This window comes from Myotis nattereri (genome assembly GCF_964212035.1).
Source record: "Myotis nattereri genome assembly, chromosome: 1".
NCBI lineage: Eukaryota > Metazoa > Chordata > Mammalia > Chiroptera > Vespertilionidae > Myotis > Myotis nattereri.
The window spans coordinates 173,356,381-173,373,160 of record NC_138075.1 but is presented as its reverse complement, the minus strand read 5'-3'; the positions used below and the strand labels follow the sequence as shown (position 1 = coordinate 173,373,160).

Here is a 16,780-nt window from a genome sequence, read left to right as displayed (position 1 = left end):
ATTTCATGTGCAGCCACTCACCTTGGGTCCAGCAGAGAGAGGACAGAGTAAACTGGAGCTGTGTGAGCAGAAGCCAGGGTTGCAGGCTCTGGGGTTAGAGCATGGAAGGTGGACACACTGGTTTACTGTGCCAAGTCATTTCCTCATACTGCAGAGGACATCTTTCTGACCTTTACCATCTAGGCAGCTTTTGCCTGGGGGTGAGGATGAAGCAATTGCCCACCTTATTGGAAAAACCCTTGCCCCACTCTGTGGAGTTTCTGAGGCCCACTAAGAGACTGGGAATAACAATCAGCCTGCAGGCAGAAGCAATGACCCTATCCTGTTGGGAAACCTCCCAGTCCATTCTGTTGTTGATAGCCTGAGGCTAATCAGGACTGAATAACAATCAGACTATAGGCAGAGGCAGGTCTCTGGAGGCTTTGAATATTTTCCTGATCTAATCTGGGGCCCAGGGCTAGGACAAGCAGACCTTGGTGTACATCTTGGTCCTTTCCAAAGGCAGCCAGCCCCAGCAGAGGGAGACAAAAGCTGTGGATTGCTGATTGCTCCAAACAGGGTACTCAGGAACAGTGTCGGACACTGGGAATCAGAGCAGATCTATCTAATACATAGACACAAACTCAAACAGGCAGCCAAATGGGGAGACAAAAAACAATCCCAAAATGAAAGAACAAGAGAATTCTGCATAGGAAAAGCTAAATGAAATGGAGATAAGAACTTTAGCAGACATAGAGTTCAGAATAATGATGGCAAGGATGCTCAATAGTATGAGAAAATATATAGTAACTATGAGGAATGACATAGCACTAATAAAAAACAGTGGAAGGAATACACAGAAGATTCGGGGAAGCTGAGGATTGGATCAATGAATTAAAAGACAGGATAGAAAAAAAATCATTCAATCAGAGAACCAAAAAGAAAGTAAGAATTAAAACCAGGACAACTTAAGGAAGCTGTGGGACAACATGAAATATAACAATATTTGCATCATAGGAGTACTAGAAGTAGAAGAAAGTGAACAAGGAATAGAGAATGTGTTTGAAGAAATAATGGCAGAAAACTTCCCTAACCTGGGAAAGAAAAAGTCACACAAGTTCAGGAGGCACAGAAAGTTCCAAGCAAGAAGAACTCAAACAGGCACACACCCAGACACATCATAATTAAAATGCCAAAAATTAAAGATAAAGAGAGAATCTGAAAGGCAGCAAGAGAAAGCAGTTTGTTACCTACAAAGGAGCTCCCATAGGCTGTCAGCTGATTTTTCATCAGAAACTCTTCAGGCCAAAAGGGAATGATATAAAGTATTCAAGGTAATGAAAAGCAAGAATTTGAAACCACTATTACTATATCCAGCAAGGCTATCATTCAAAATAGATGGCAAAATAAGAGCTTCCCAAGCAAAAAAGACTAAAATGAGTTTATCACCACCAAACTAGCACTGCAAGAAATGCTAAGGGACTGCTGTAATGAGAAGAAGAAAGAGAGAGAGAGAGAGAGGGAGGGAGAGAGAGAGAGAGAGAGAGATACAGAATTAAAATGGCAATAAATAAGTACCCATCAATAATAACCTTAAATGTAAATGGATTAAATACTCCAATCAAAAGACATAGAGTAGTTGAATGGATATAGAATCATGACCCAAATATCTATGCTGTCTACAAAAGAACCACCTCAGAACAAAAGACTCACACAGGATGAGAGTGAAGGGATGGAAAAAAGTTTTCCATGCAAATGGAAATGGAAAAAAAAGCTGGGGTAGCAATACTCATATCTGACAAAATAGACTTCAAAATGAAGGCCATCACAAGAGACAGTAAAGGTCACTACATACTACTAAAGGGATCCATCCAACAAGAGGACATAACCCTGGTGAATATATATGCGCCCAATATAGGAGCATCTAAATATATAAAAATACATCTGGAGGACATTAAGGGAGAGATAAACAGCAATACAGTCATAGTAGGGAACTGTAACACCCCACTGACTTCACTGGATAGATCTTCCAGACAAAAAATTAACAAGGAAACAGTGACTCTAAATGACACACTGGATCAGATGGGTTTAATTGACATTTATAGAACATTTCACCCCAAAGCTGCAGAATATACATTCTTCTCAAGCATACATGGGTCATTCACAAAGATAGACCACATGTTAGGACACAAAACAAGTCTCTATAAATTCAAGAAGACTAAAATTATATCAAGCATCTTTTTAGATCACAATGGAATGAAATTAGAAATCAACTACATTAAAAACACTCAAAAACATTCAGACACATGGAGGCTAAATAGCATGTTCTGAAACAATGAATGGGTTACCACTGAGATCAAGAAAAAAATAAAAAAATTCCTGGAAACAAAGATGAACACACAACAACCCCAAATCTCTTGGATGCAGCAAAAGCAGTCCTGAGAGGGAAGTTCATAACACTACAAGCCTACCTCAAAAAACAAGAAAAATTAATACTAAACTATTTAACCCTATAATTTAAAGACTTAGAAGAGAACAATAAAAAAAAGCCCGGAGTGCCTGGCCAGTATGACCCAGTAGTTGAGCATTGACCTATGAACTATGAGGTCACTGTTCAATTCTCAGTCAGGGCACATGTCCAGGTTGTGGGCTCAATCCCCAATGTGGGGCAAGCAGGAGACAGCCTATTCTCTCTCATCATTGATATTTCTCTCTCTCTCTCCCTCTTCCTTACTCTCTGAAATCAATAAAAAAATATATATTTAAAAACAAAAGAAAGAAAAGCGTAAGTAGAAGAAAGAAAATAATAAAGATTAGAGCAGAAATAAATGAACTAGAGACTAAAAAAACAATACAAAAGATCAATGAAACCAAAACCGGGCTCTTTGAAAATATAAACAAGATTAATGAACTGGTAGCTAGACTCATCAAGAAATAATTAGAGAAGACCCAAATAAATAAAACGAGAATGAAAGCAGAGAGGTAACAACTGACACCACAGAAATACAAAGAATTGTAAGAAAATACTGTGAGTAACTATATGCCAACAAGCTGGATAATGTGGATGAAATAAACAAATTCCTAGAAAAATGCGATCTTCCTAAACTGAATCAGGAAGAATCAGAAAACCTGAATAGCCCAATAACAATAGGTAATATTGAAGCAGTAATAAAAAAACTTCCAGCAAACAAAAACCCTAGTCCGGACAGCTTCACAGGGGAATTTTACCAAATATTCAGTGAACTAACACCTATCCTCCTGAAACTATCCCAAAAAATCCAAGAGGAAGAAACACTTTCAACCTCTTTTCATGAGGCCAGTATTATCCAAATTCCAAAACCAGATAAACACACTACAAAGAAAGAGAATTACGTACAAGCCAATATCCCTGATGAACATAGATGCTAAAATCCTCAACAAAACATTAGCAAATAGGATCCAGCAATATACTGAAAAGATCATACACCATGACCAAGTGGGATTTATTCCAGGGATGCAATGCTGGTACAATATTTGCAAATCAATAAATGTGATATAACACAGAAACAAACTGAAAGACAAAAATCACATTATCATATCAATAGATGCAGAAAAAAATAAACAAAAATCCAACAATCACTTTTGATAAAAACCATCAGCAAAGTGGAAATAGAAGGAACATATCTCAACATAATAAAGGCCATATATGACAAGCCTACAGAGAACATCATACTCAATGGGCAAAAACTAAAACCACTCCCCCTAAAGACAGGAACAAGGCAGGGATGTCCACTTTTAACACTCTAATTCAACATAGCACTGGAAGTGCTAGCCATAGCGACCAGATAGGAAAAATACATAAAAAGCATCCAAATTGACAAGGAGGAAGTAAAACTCGCATTATTCGCAGATGACATGATATTGTACATAGAAAACCCTAAAGAAGCTACCAAAAGACTAGATTTAATAAATGAATTTGGCAATGTAGCAGGATACAAAATTAACACCCAGAAATCGATGGCATTTTTATACACCAATAATGAATTCTCAGAAAGATAAATTAAACAAATAATCTCATTTATCATTGCAACAAAAAAATTAAGATACTTAGGAATAAACTTAATCAAGGAGGCAAAAGACCTATACTCAGAAAACTATAGGACATTGAAAAAAGAGATAAAGGAAGATATAAATAAGTGGGAGAATATACCATATTCATGGATTGCTAGAATTAACATTATTAAAATGTCCATACTACTCAAAGCAATCTACAGATTCCATGCAACCCCTATTAAATTACCAAAACCATATTTCACAGATCTAAACTCCAAAAATTTATGTGGAACCAAAAAAAGACCCCAAATAGCCACAGCAATCTTGAGAAAGAAGAACAAAATTGGAGGGATCACAATACCAGATATCAAGTTATACTACAAAGCCACTGTAATCACAACAGCCTGGTACTAGCACAAGAACAGGCATATAGATCAATCAAATAGAACATTGACCTAAGCCATTATGGACAATTAATATTTGACAAAGGAGACAAGAGCATACAATGAAGTCAATACAGTCTCTTCAATAAATGGTGCTGGGACAGATACAGGTAAAAAAAATGAAACTAGACCACCAACTTACACCAAACACAAGAATGAACTAAAAATGGATGAAAGACTTAAATGTAAGATGTGAAACCATAAAATCCTAGAAGAAACAATAGGCAGTAAAATCTCAGACATCTCTCATAGCAATATGTTTTTGGCTACATCTCCTGGGGCCGTGGTCGGCAAACCATGGCTCGTGAGCCACATGCGGCTCTTTGGCCCCTTGTGTGTGGCTCTTCCACAAAATACCACGTGCGGGCATGCACGTACAGTGCAATTGAAACTTCGTGCCCATGTGCAATATATTTTATTGATTTTTTATAGAGAGGAAGGGAGAGAGATAGAGACTTAGAAACATCGATGAGAGAGAAACATCGATCAGCTGCCTCCTGCACACCCCCCACTGGGGATGTGCCCGCAACCAAGGTACATGCCCTTGACCAGAATCGAACCTGGGACCCTTCAGTCCACAGGCCAACGCTCTATCTGCTGAGCCAAACCGGTTAGGGCAGTTGTTTGGTCTTTGTAAAAGGTTGGGGAATTCTCTTGATTTAACTTGAGAGTTAAAAATGATTCCAATGTGCTAAGAGAGTGTGAAGATCTAACCACACCATGTCTTGAAAGCAGTCACAGGTTTTCATTGACCCATACTTAAGATTCAATTTTTCTGACTTTTGTAGATCTCAGGCCACGTTCCTACTGGGTCCCTATTATTTTATTATGAATGATTAGTAACTCAAGTGGAATCAAGTATTTAAAAATACTTTGCTTTCAGAGCTATTTGAGAGTCACTCTCAATGGTAGATTCTTATCCCCCTTTATTTACTTTTATTAACAGTACAGGCATAGCACTTTTATTTAACCTAGGATAAACTTCAACCTATTAAAACAACAACAATAAAATAAAACATTTACCACTTCTCACTCTACTCATAAATAATGTATTAGTTGACTGAATGCTCCTTCTAAAAATTTTGCCCATTTTTTGGGGGGAGGATAAGCTGCAACTCTGGGTTTCATACCTATTTAGTGGATTACAATGATTGCATAGCCGTGATAGAGATGTGATTAGTATGAGGTTACTAATTTTATTATTTCAGCAATTATAGACTTATGCTATGTCCTTGTAAAATATGTATTTCCATAATTGACTATTTTGATAACTGTCTCCATTTTTCTCAATTCAGTGTTAGAGATTTTGGGAGACACTTCTCCCAGCAGCACTGCATTTCTTCATTATCCTCAAGCAAGCAGATTGGCTGAAAGGGTGGCACAGAACATTAAAGATGTCAGAAACAGATTATAGGAGGCTTAAATAACTCACTACCTTTTTTTCTTATCTAACACTACATTCCAAGTTCAATAAGAGAAGTTATCTGACTGAATAAAAAATGGGTGTGCAGAGAGTGGTTCAGAATTTGTTTTGCCCATTAAATGAATCCTTGAAAAATCCTCAGAAAAATTCCGCATTAGATATGAAAGAATTCTTCCTTCTTATGGGAGTGGTGGTAGCAATAGATCATGACCACTGTTTCTAAGCCAGGCAAGCCAAGGTCACTGCAACCTTTCTGTCTAGTTGCCTCGGAGGGAAGGCAGAACACAGGCACATCCCCTGCTTGAAACCTCTTTGTTTTGCTTCCTTTTACATCAAAAGGATTGGCTCTGACCATGGGAGAGGTTGTAATAGGATTTTCACCCTGACAGGAGGTTGTAATTAGATTTCTCAGCAGGCCTACAAGTTCTGTCCCTGGAAAAATAAGGAAAGGGGCCTGAATATTTTTCCTGTAGCTGGAGAGGTAGCCCAGGCAAGCGTGCAGAGATTGGTCTGAAAGGCACAGGCAGAAAGGGCTACGTGTGTGTCCAGCACCTCCAAGACAGAGTGCATGGCCCTTCAGGTGGGGGTAGGAAAGCCGTGCATGTAAGAGCAAATATTCCTTGGACATTTCATTTGGTAAGGAACATAGGATATTTCTGTGAATGAAACCCTCTGATTCCTGGTGTCCTAAAATTTCTATCTCCCAGAGAAAGGGAGGGCACTTAAAGTTTGGAACACCTTAGAACATCACTCTCCATCTAGATTTAGAAGTGAATTTGCACACAAAACCCCAAAATAGGCTTTGTGTAATCTGGTTCATTTTGAGTTCTTATTTGTAACTAGAGGCTCAGTGCACAATAATTTGTGCACTCGTGGGGGTCCCTCAGCCTGGCCTATGCCTTCTTGCAGTCTGGGACCCCTTGAAGGATGTTCACCTGCTGGCTTAGGCCTGCTCCCTGGAGAATCGGGCCCAAGCTGGCAGTCAGACATCCCTCTGGAAGCCCGGCAGCCCTCGGGGGATGCCCACTTACCAGCAGGGAGCAGACCTAAGCTGTAGTCGGACATCCTTAGCGCTGCTGAGGATGCAGGAGACGCTCCCACCACCACCGCTGTACTGGCAGCTGTCAGCCTGGCTTGTGGCTGAGCAGAGCTCCCCCTGTGGGAGCACACTGACCACCAAGGGGAAGCTCCTGAATTGAGCGTCTGCCCCCTGGTGGTCAGTATGTGTCATAGTGACCAGTAATTCCCAGTCGTTCTGCTGTTACGGTCAGTTTGCTAATTACTCTTTTATTATACAGGATAGAGGCCTGGTGCATGGGTGGGGGCTGACTGGTTTTCCCTGAAGGGTGTCCTGGATCAGGGTGGGGGTCCTACTGGGGTGCCTGGCCAGCCTGGGTGAGGGGATGATGGCTGTTTGCAGCTGGTCACACCCCCTTCAGGGTGGGGGTCCCCACTGGGGTGCCTGGACAGCATGGATGAGGGGATGATGGCTGTTTGCAGCTGGTCACACCCCCTTCAGGGTGGGGGGTCCCCCCTGGGGTGCCTGGCCAGTCTGGGTGAGGGGCTGAGGGCTGTTTTCAGGAGCTCCCAGCCTCTCCTTTTTTTCTTTTTATTCTGGGATTTATTTACCTTCTATAATTGAAACTTTGTAGCCTTGAGAGGAGCTCAGAGCCGGCCAGGGCGGGCAGGAGGGAAGCTTGGCTTCCTCCATTGCCAGGGGCAACCCAAGCCTCCTGCTCGCTCCAGCTCCGTGGCCACAGATACCTGCTGGCTGAAAGCAGGTATCTGGGGTTTATTTACCTTCTATAATTGAAACTTTGTTGCTTTGAGTGGAGCTCAGAGCCAGCCATGGCAGGCGGGAAGCTTGGCTTCCTCCATCATTGGGGAAACCAAGTCTCCTGCTAGCTCCAGCTCCATGGCTGCCAGGCTCCATCTTGGTTGGGTTAATTTGCATATAGTTGCTCTGATTGGCTGGTGGGCGTGGCTTAAGGCATAGTGAAGGTATGGTTAATTTGCATGTTTGTCTTTTATTAGTGTAGATTGGTTCCATTTTAGTTTCTATAATAATTTCTACAAGTTTAAGTTAGAATAAGATTAGGTCAGAGTAGATTTTTGTATTTGATTTCTAGTCAGTTTCTATAGCTTTTAAAGAACATGAATATAATTAATTTAGACCATTAATTTAAATTTACATATAATATGGTAAATGTTATTTTTGAAGTTCTGCATGTTGCCTTGCCACTTAAATCTACTTACCCTAACAATCTGTCTCCACTGAGCACTTTGTGTCTCACTATACCTCTTCTCTCTCTTTACTTTCCTTCTCTTTCTTTTTCTCTCAAGTGTTTAAAAAGCTGTCTGACCACTGAACTTGAGTGGCCACCCATGCCTCCAAAGGGAGGAACAGGCTTGGGGGCTATTGTTTTTCCTCTCTGTATTAGCCATATCAATGACTCCTAGGACATTTCAGTGCTGGGGGTTATCGCTCCACGTCCTTCTAATTGAATTTTCCTCATTTTGCCTGAGTTCCTCTCCAGTCATTGGCTCCTTGGTTGGCAACCTCAGCCAAACTTGCAAGTCCTCCTCCTTTCCTTCTGGACCAAGGTAACTTGCTTCAGCATGTTTGGTTTTCAAGGCAGATGGGTAGTACTTAATTGTTCATCCTATCTGGTCTCAAGGTGAAAGACATACCACATACCCTAGAAGAAGGAGAGGTTTCCCCCATTATTTTATTTTTCTTTCCACTATTGGCATATCACTTCCTGGAGTATGTACATTCACACTTCCAAATAAGGACAGGTATCTTCTGTTGAATTCGTTTATATCAGAGGAAGCCTGTAGGCTGCTATTTTTAGTAATTACTCTAACTATGAAAAAATTTTCTTTCAGGGAAATGTAGTAAACAAAATGATTATTTTAAGTGCTTCATAGTCATCCTTAAACAGACCATTCTCCTTCACCCTATCTTTATATGATAGCCAAAGCCTTCGGTATCAGAGAGAAAATCCTTTAGTCTTATTTTGGCTAACTTATACCTGTTATTACCTGATCTGGAGTTAACACTGATGCTTTAGGGCTTTTAGAATATTAATGAGTCTCTAGGGAGAGCTTTACAGCTTGGGGTTAAAGTCATCTGAAGGATTAAAAAAGATGCTCTTCTATTTTGAGTTCTCGGTTGAGTCACCACTATCTGACATCAAGATGTCCAGCCCTGTGTGTGTATATAATACACTCAGTCTCAAAGTACAGACTTTTCTGGAGTTCTGACCTTCATTCTTCCTAACTGAACCTTTCACCATGGGGGTCTGAGCTAGCGTTAAACATGGGTCATGCCTATAGGAACTTTAACTCTAACCAGAATTCAACAAAAATGGTAAAGATACACATTAAATCAAGGAAAGGATAAATATCTATAGTGCTCAGGTAAGAGGACATTATGGGGAGTTGCTTGGGGTCTGCATTTCTCACTACTTTGCCCTTTGTGCAGAGGAGCTGACCTTCTCTTTGTTCCTGGAATAGGCCATGACCCCTCCTGCTGCAGGGTCTTTGTGCAAAGTGTTTACCCTCTCGGAATCCTCCTGTCAGCATCCACTCACCCCAACTACCACCACCCAACATATACCCACCCCCACACCACAGAGTTAACCTTGTTTAACCTTTGGATCAAGGAAAGCCATCACTGACCTTGAGCAGAGGTCAGGCTCTTCACATACTTAGAACAAAAGTGCTTTGCCTTCTTAGCACTTACCTCAGTGTATAATTATATAAAATGCACATTAGATATAATTTGAAAATTTTCACCCCCTAAAATCACGCTATAAAAAAGAGGGACTTGTTTTTATATTCCAGTCATTCTGAGGTCTCTCACATTAAAGGCCATTTTCTCAAGTACTTCATTTTGAACAACAAAGTACCATTTCAAGAAAACAGCCTAAGATGATCTCTAATAATGCTTATTTATGTTCTTAAGATGGTCACCATGACAATAAAAAAGGAGATAAAGATATTGAAAGCAGTTTAGTAATTATTCTTGAGGTATGACTTCATTGCAAATGTTGGAACTGAACAATTTTAGAAAGCCACACTTTACAGACTACAGTGGATTCAAATAAGCCCTTTTTAAAGAGCCCTGGTAAAAGCGACCGAGTAAGCAATTACATGGAGAGATCCTTGCCAGGGAATGAGAATGCCTGCGTGGGGATCCAATGTGCGGCGTCAGCAGCTTTCCAAGATGTGCACTACAAACAACATCCAGAGGATTGATGACATACTTGCGTGAAATAAGTACAGAGAGTGGATCCAGTGAGCAAGGCACTGATGTTAGAGTTGCATATAGAAAGCTTTAACGAAATTATTTCATGAAATATGAGAATGTTAATCAGGATGAGAAGCATCTTTTTTACTCTTTATACATGTGGGGAAAAAAAAACCCATTTCTTTTTTTTCTCTTTGGGAATTCAGTGGTTCACATTTATACAATAATGCTTACGAGGCCTTCGTTTACAACTGGGAGAGTCCAACTTGGAAAAAGCCATTCTTATTAGAGTTAGACCTCATGATGAAAAATATTAAGAGAACTACTACACTCTGAGCAGTTAAAGTCACTATTATTTCAGTTAATCCTACAATCTTAAGAATTTCCTGTTATCTCCATTTAACAATTAGGGGGAAGTGAAGCTTGTCAAGCTTAACAGCCAACCATTACCACTGTTCAGATACTGTTATAAGAGCCTCACATACACTATCTCATTCAATTCCCAAGATGACTTTATGACTATTGTTATCATCGCTATTTTACATATTAGAAAACAGAGGCAAAACCTAGAAAGTATGAGGGCCAGGATTAGAGTCCAGGCCGCCTGCCCCAGAATCCCTCTAGATAACCACCATACTGTCACACGTCGTGAAGTCGGGAGGAGGCGGTGGGAACTGGGAAAATGGATTTATTCCGGGTGTGAAGGATGTGCTATGAAGGGAGGTCATTTTTCTTTCTCTTTCAGTGTCTTCCCAGTTGTTTTTCCCTTGCACGCCACAGTAAACTGGTCGCTGTTTTAGTAGTTTCCTTGTTCATTTTCTTAACATCTATTCATTGAATCTTTAAAGGAAGCTTTTAACTGCTGCAATTGGTATACATAACATGGTTGCATAATAGGAAGGAAACAAGCCAGGACTAGAGACTACATTTCTAAAGAAGGATTTTAAAGCAGGCTAAGAGTTATTTCACAGAGTGGTCACGAAACTCGAGTCTCTCCATACCCTTTCATTGCTATGACGACAGGCGGCTCCTGCTACATGTAGCCAGAAAAAGCAGCTGACATTTCAATGATAGGAACATGGGGGGAGAGGTTTACAAAAACCAAAACCAAACCCTCTGGTTTGAATTTCAGTTAGAGAGGAAAACTACCCCCTAGAGCAAGTCAAAACCCCTATTCTTGCCTTTAGAAAAGATAAGAAAGGAGAAATGCTGGGGCCGTCTCCCCTGTCCAAGTAGGCCAATAAAAGAGAATTAACTGCAAAGCAGCATTTCTTCTCACTCTCCCTAATGGCAATCCGAAACAGAAAACTCTCTTTGGTTTCATTTGACTTGGCCATTAAGAATCAACTAATTGATGAAGCATTAAGACTCACAGTTATACATGCTTCATGTTGAGGCCCCCAGGGGAATACAGTAGTGTCAGATTTTTATTTTTTTTTTCATTTCTTTGGGTAAAAAAAGATAATTCATTTAAAGAATATTTCTTTCTTGGTCCCCAGTTTTACTACCAGAAAAATCACTCCAAGTGCATAACCAAACACTGTGTGTTCAGTACTCTGTCAGGAGCTATATTTAGCATTAAAAAAATTCATTTAATTCCTACAAAAACCCAAGTTGTGGGTTGTATTATCACTATTTGCTTCATAAATGGGCAAGCTGAGTCTTGGAGGTGTGATGTGACTGCCAAGCTCACATCACAACCTGTAAGGGGCAGAGTCAGGATTCAAATCCAAGAGTGCTAGACTCTGAACCCATGCTCTATCCATGCTGCTCTGCTGACTCTGAGGCAGAGACTTGGCATTGACATTTTATTACACAGCAAAGCTTGTACATACAAGGAAGAAACCCCCAGGGAAAACCTGGTGCTAATTCCCTTTCCACAGGGTTCCAATCAGGACATGTAGGTAGGCTAGTGCTTTAATATTAGCTATGATCAATTGATCACTTCATATGTACCAGGAGTAGCTGTTTTCTTCACTAAATTATTACAACGTGTTTCTAATGTTATGATCCCCACTTCCACAAATGAGGGAACTGAGGCGCAAAGAGTCCTTTGTCCAGAGCCTGGTAAAGCCCAGATGTGAACCAGGTCGGGATGCTCCCAGAGTCTTATTCACTTTATTATACCACCTACCCACAGTCGCTCTGTTCTCCAGAATTCTACCTTTTTAAATATATATATATTTAAATATATATATATATATTGATTTCAGAGAGGAAAGGAGAGGGAAAGAGAGATAGAAACAGCAATAACATCAGTGATGAGAGGGAATCATTGATTGGCTGCCTCCTGCATGCCTCCTACTGGGGATCAATCCCGTAACCCGGGCCTGTGCACTTGACGGGAATCAAACCCGGGACCCTTCCATCTGCAGGCCGATGCTCTATCTACTGAGCCAAACCGCCTAGGGCTGTCTACCTTTCGATGCCCAGGACAAAAACCAGGCTAGCCCAAGGTGGACCACCATTGCAGACTCAGCTTTTGGGGAAGATGCCCTGTGGGCCCTGCATAAATGAGACTCTGGCCTAGTTGGGCATCTCTTGGGCAGCTAGGTCTACTGGGGAAATTCTCCTGGATATATGGGGTCCCCTTCTCCTTCGCAAAGGGTTGTTGCAGAATGATATGTGAGGTTAAAGGGCACCTGAAGTCTTTTAACAACAGTTTTTTATGTTCTTGGTGAAAAAAGATTCCCAACATGTTTGGAACATTGTGCTAAACTTCACTAAAATGGCAGTGTTTGCATAGTCTTACAAATCAACTGAATAAAAATAACACCCAGGCAAGAGGAAAAGAAAATGAATAGTTTTTTGGAGTCATCCAGATACATCACTATTTATTTTATTTTTGTCATTGCTATTTATTATTTTTACTTAGTTGATAACTGAAACTGCTCACGAGAAACTATTGGGGATTATATCCCAAAGGACCTGGAAAGGAAATCCAATACTCTAATTGCTAAATGGCTGTACAGAAAGTTCCTGAAAGAAAAAAGGCAAGATTTATTAATAACATGTACATATTCTTTTCCAAAATGTGGAAAGCAGCGTTAGTTGATTGGATGATAAGTAGATGAAACCCATGGCTTGGCTTTGCTAGATCTTGTCGAATGAAGAGAAATTTGTACTTAAATCTTCCCAAGATGGGCGTCCCCCCCTCTTTTTTTTTAATAGTCCTCATTAACAATGTTCATAACCATCAAGGTTTAGCGGAGAACTGAAAAATCTGGAATCCATGAAAAGGTGCAATTAAAAAAAAAAGATTTCTGCTGCGTTTACCAAGGGAACATCTCTATTCATTGTACTTCGGCCCTGGGCCAGAGGAGAGCTCAGCTACAAGGCCAAGGTGACATATTTAACCTCTTTGCAGATTAAAGGCTGTACGAGAGAGATACTCTTTCTGCAGTCCCTCTTGGTTATACTATCAACAGTATTGATCGGCAGCTGAGAGCATGCTTTCCTCCTGCAGGGTGACCTCTAGTACCGGGAGGAATGAGTGAGCATGACTTGCATTTTAATTTTAATTTTAGAAGATAGAGCAAGAAATGATAGTGCCTGACAATATAAGAGCTGTCATAACCTCTTTAGCTCTTTGAGTCCCCTCCCTCTTTCCCCCTTCTTAAATAAGACATCATTGGGAATTAGAGAAATTTTATGTAAAAATGAGAGAAGGAAACAAGAGACAATTTGTCATAAAACTATAAGAGTGAATCAGGAAAGGAAAAATAGTCACAATAACTAAAAATTAATCAAGGATGAATACAGTATTAGGGATTTGTCTACCTTTTGGAAAAGCAAAATGGTCCATTTCTACATTGCTGTTAAGTACAGACTGGGGCAATGGTGGTGATGAATAACTTCACATGATTTAGATATGGAAAATGCACAAATTGCTTTGATTTGAAAGTTTTTAAAAAGACTTTCATTATGATTTATTTAGTATAATTAGTAAAGTATTTCTACAAAACACAGCTCAGGGTTCAGACTTAACCAAGATCTGAATGAAATTCTAGCTGACAATAATTCTACATTTCTATTCTTGCTCTATACTAAAACCATCATTTATTAGTACTTGCTATTTAATCTTAGAGAAGAAAAGGAAACATGAATACAAGAGTTAAAATTCCCTACTAAGTAGCTTTTCCGTAAATCATACAAAAGTTTAAAAAAAATAAATGAATGGCTTTGTATTAGGCAAAAATCTTAGATATTTTTATCAGATCATGCAAATCAGTTAAGCACATGCAATTAGATGATCGAGTAAACTTGTTAAAATTTACCTTCAGGTAGGCGGCTGGACCCAGAGCCTTAGCAGAAAATGGAAGTTGAATCCCCTCTTTGCACACAGCCAGTGAATGAAAGTTTGACAAATTCCCAATACTCTTTAAATCTCTTCCCTCATTAGCTTTGCTTCTTTGCACAGAAACACATTTGAGCCTATTGGAGTTGCAATTCTGCCGCTCTGTCAACTAGTCAGGGTCTGAGGTGACGGACCAGTTAGGAGGTGGCACCGGGTGTATTTCAGACTGTCATCGCTTTTGTTGCAGATTCCTGCAGTTCTCTGGCAGGCTGGCCTCTCGCGAGGGAGCGATGAGCTTTGTGAGCAGTGCAAACCAACAGGGAGGGAGTTAACAGTCTTCCCCTCAAGCTCTTGTTCTCAGAAGCTCATAACTTGGCCAGAATATAAGCGCTTGGCTCTTTATGCATTTTTCTTCCTCCAAACAACTCTAAAAGGTTTTATAAGCAGGATCCCTTTTTAGGGGATTTTTATTTTAAGACTTTGGAAAGAAACTCCATGCTGTTCTTTCTTCCTAAAGGAAATTAGGGGTGGGGGTTAAGAAAGGAGAGGAGAATTGTAGCAGATGCATTTCCACATTGCTTAATTGGAAATTATTCTCAGGAAAACAGTCTGAATTTTAAGAATAGCAGGGTACTTGAGATACTTTAACCTTTCTGTAAATGACCTTCAGAAATTTATGTATGTACAGAGCACCACTCCTTCATATTACAGATCACTTGTATGCTGATTCACAAATGTTGCAGGTCATAAACTATTCTTCCCCAACACAACTCCTTACGGAAACCCCTTGTATAATGATTGGTTTATAAGAAGGATTTTTCCCATAAGTAGGCATGCATTTAGTTTTGATTTGACATTCTTGTTATTTATATATGAGTCTGATCTCCTCTACTGCTACTTCTACATTTATTGCACATTTATAATGCTCCAGACACTGTGCTAACATATTTGTTATTGTTAATCTTCACTGGAGGATATTTCCCGTTGATTTTTAGTAAGAATGGAATGAAAGGGGAGAGACAGAGAGAAACATTGGCGTGAGAGAGACACATTGATTGGTTGTCTCATGCACACACCCATCCAGGGCTGGGGATGGAGCCTGCAACTGAGGAATGTGCTCTTGAATGAAATTGAACCCGGGACCCTTTGGTCTGTGGGCCAACACTCTATCCACTGAGCCAAACTGGCTAGGGCTGTGCTAACATTTTTTTAAAAAAATATTTTTATTGAGTTCAGAGAGGAAGGGAGAGGGAGAGAGAAATAGAAACATCAATGATGAGAGAAAATCATTGATTGACTGCCTCTTGCATGCCCCCTACTGGGGACTGAGCACTAAAGCCTGGCATATGTCCTTGACGGGAATCAAACCTGGGACTCGGCTGGGGCTGCTAACATTTTTTTAATGCATTATTTTAGTTGGTCCTCACAATCTATATGAGGTGAGTATTAGTATGTTCCCACTTGAGGGAAGTGTGTATAGTGGTAAAGTATGCATGCTTTGAGGCCACGCATCCTGGGTTTGCATCCTGGGTCATACACTTCCTAAATGTATGACCTCAGAAAAGGTATATAACCTTCCTAAGCTTCAGCAGCCATATCTATAGCATGGGGCTGTGTTGAGTTATTCAACCTCCAGGCTATAATACCTCCTGAGTGAGCCATGAGCTAGTTGAGGGTAGAAATGTGCCCCCTCTCTATTCTCCATGTGCCTAGCACAGTGCTTTGCATACTGTAAGTGCTTCATCAACATGGGGTGAATGGTTGTAATGTAATTTAATTTAGATTTCCTACATTTATGCCCAATTCAGGCCAAAAGCAAACCAACAAAAGTAAATAAAAACCCACCTCCAGTTCTAGGTAAATCTGCCTTCAACAATTGCCTCCAAGCACTTTAGAAACCTTTGCCCTGTTTAATTTTCAGAACACCACAAGAGAAAGGTAATGAGAATTATCTCTCTTTTGCAGTTGGGGAAATTTGGGAGCAGAGGAAACTGGGCAATTTGCCCAGGAACTGAAAACAAGTCATGGCGCAGCTGGGAAGAGTCTCACGCCTCTAGAATCAGGATGACTTGTTTCAAGCTGCCTTTCCAGGCACAGGATGAAATGACGTGATGTCCTTTTGCCTCAGACAATGGGATGTTTTTCCTCAGCCTAGGTCTGGGGTGTGGACAGTCTCCTTGGAGAACAGATCAAAGGGGTAGGCTGTATTTGACTTTGTTTCTCTGCCTCTGTGCACATCTGGGTCTGAGAAGTGCGGGAGACACAGACACCATTTCCCCAACACTCCTGAGGGCCACCGGTGTGGCGGGACTATTGCAGGGTATGCAGGACAAGTATTTCTCAAGATTTTG

At 40.4% G+C, this 16,780-nt stretch overlaps 1 protein-coding gene across 2 annotated transcripts in view; it reads right to left on the bottom strand.

Moving 5' to 3' along the window:
- Positions 1-16,780, bottom strand: part of SPARCL1 (SPARC like 1) — a 60,943-nt gene that overhangs the window by 38,856 nt on the left and 5,307 nt on the right. The window contains exon 2 of one of the 2 annotated variants that reach the window (XM_081095078.1): positions 14,410-14,940. The exons of the other annotated variant lie outside the window; for it this stretch is intronic. The gene's annotated coding sequence lies outside the window, so the exon portion shown is untranslated. The remainder of the gene's footprint in view (positions 1-14,409; positions 14,941-16,780) is intronic. 2 annotated transcript variants of the gene reach the window in all.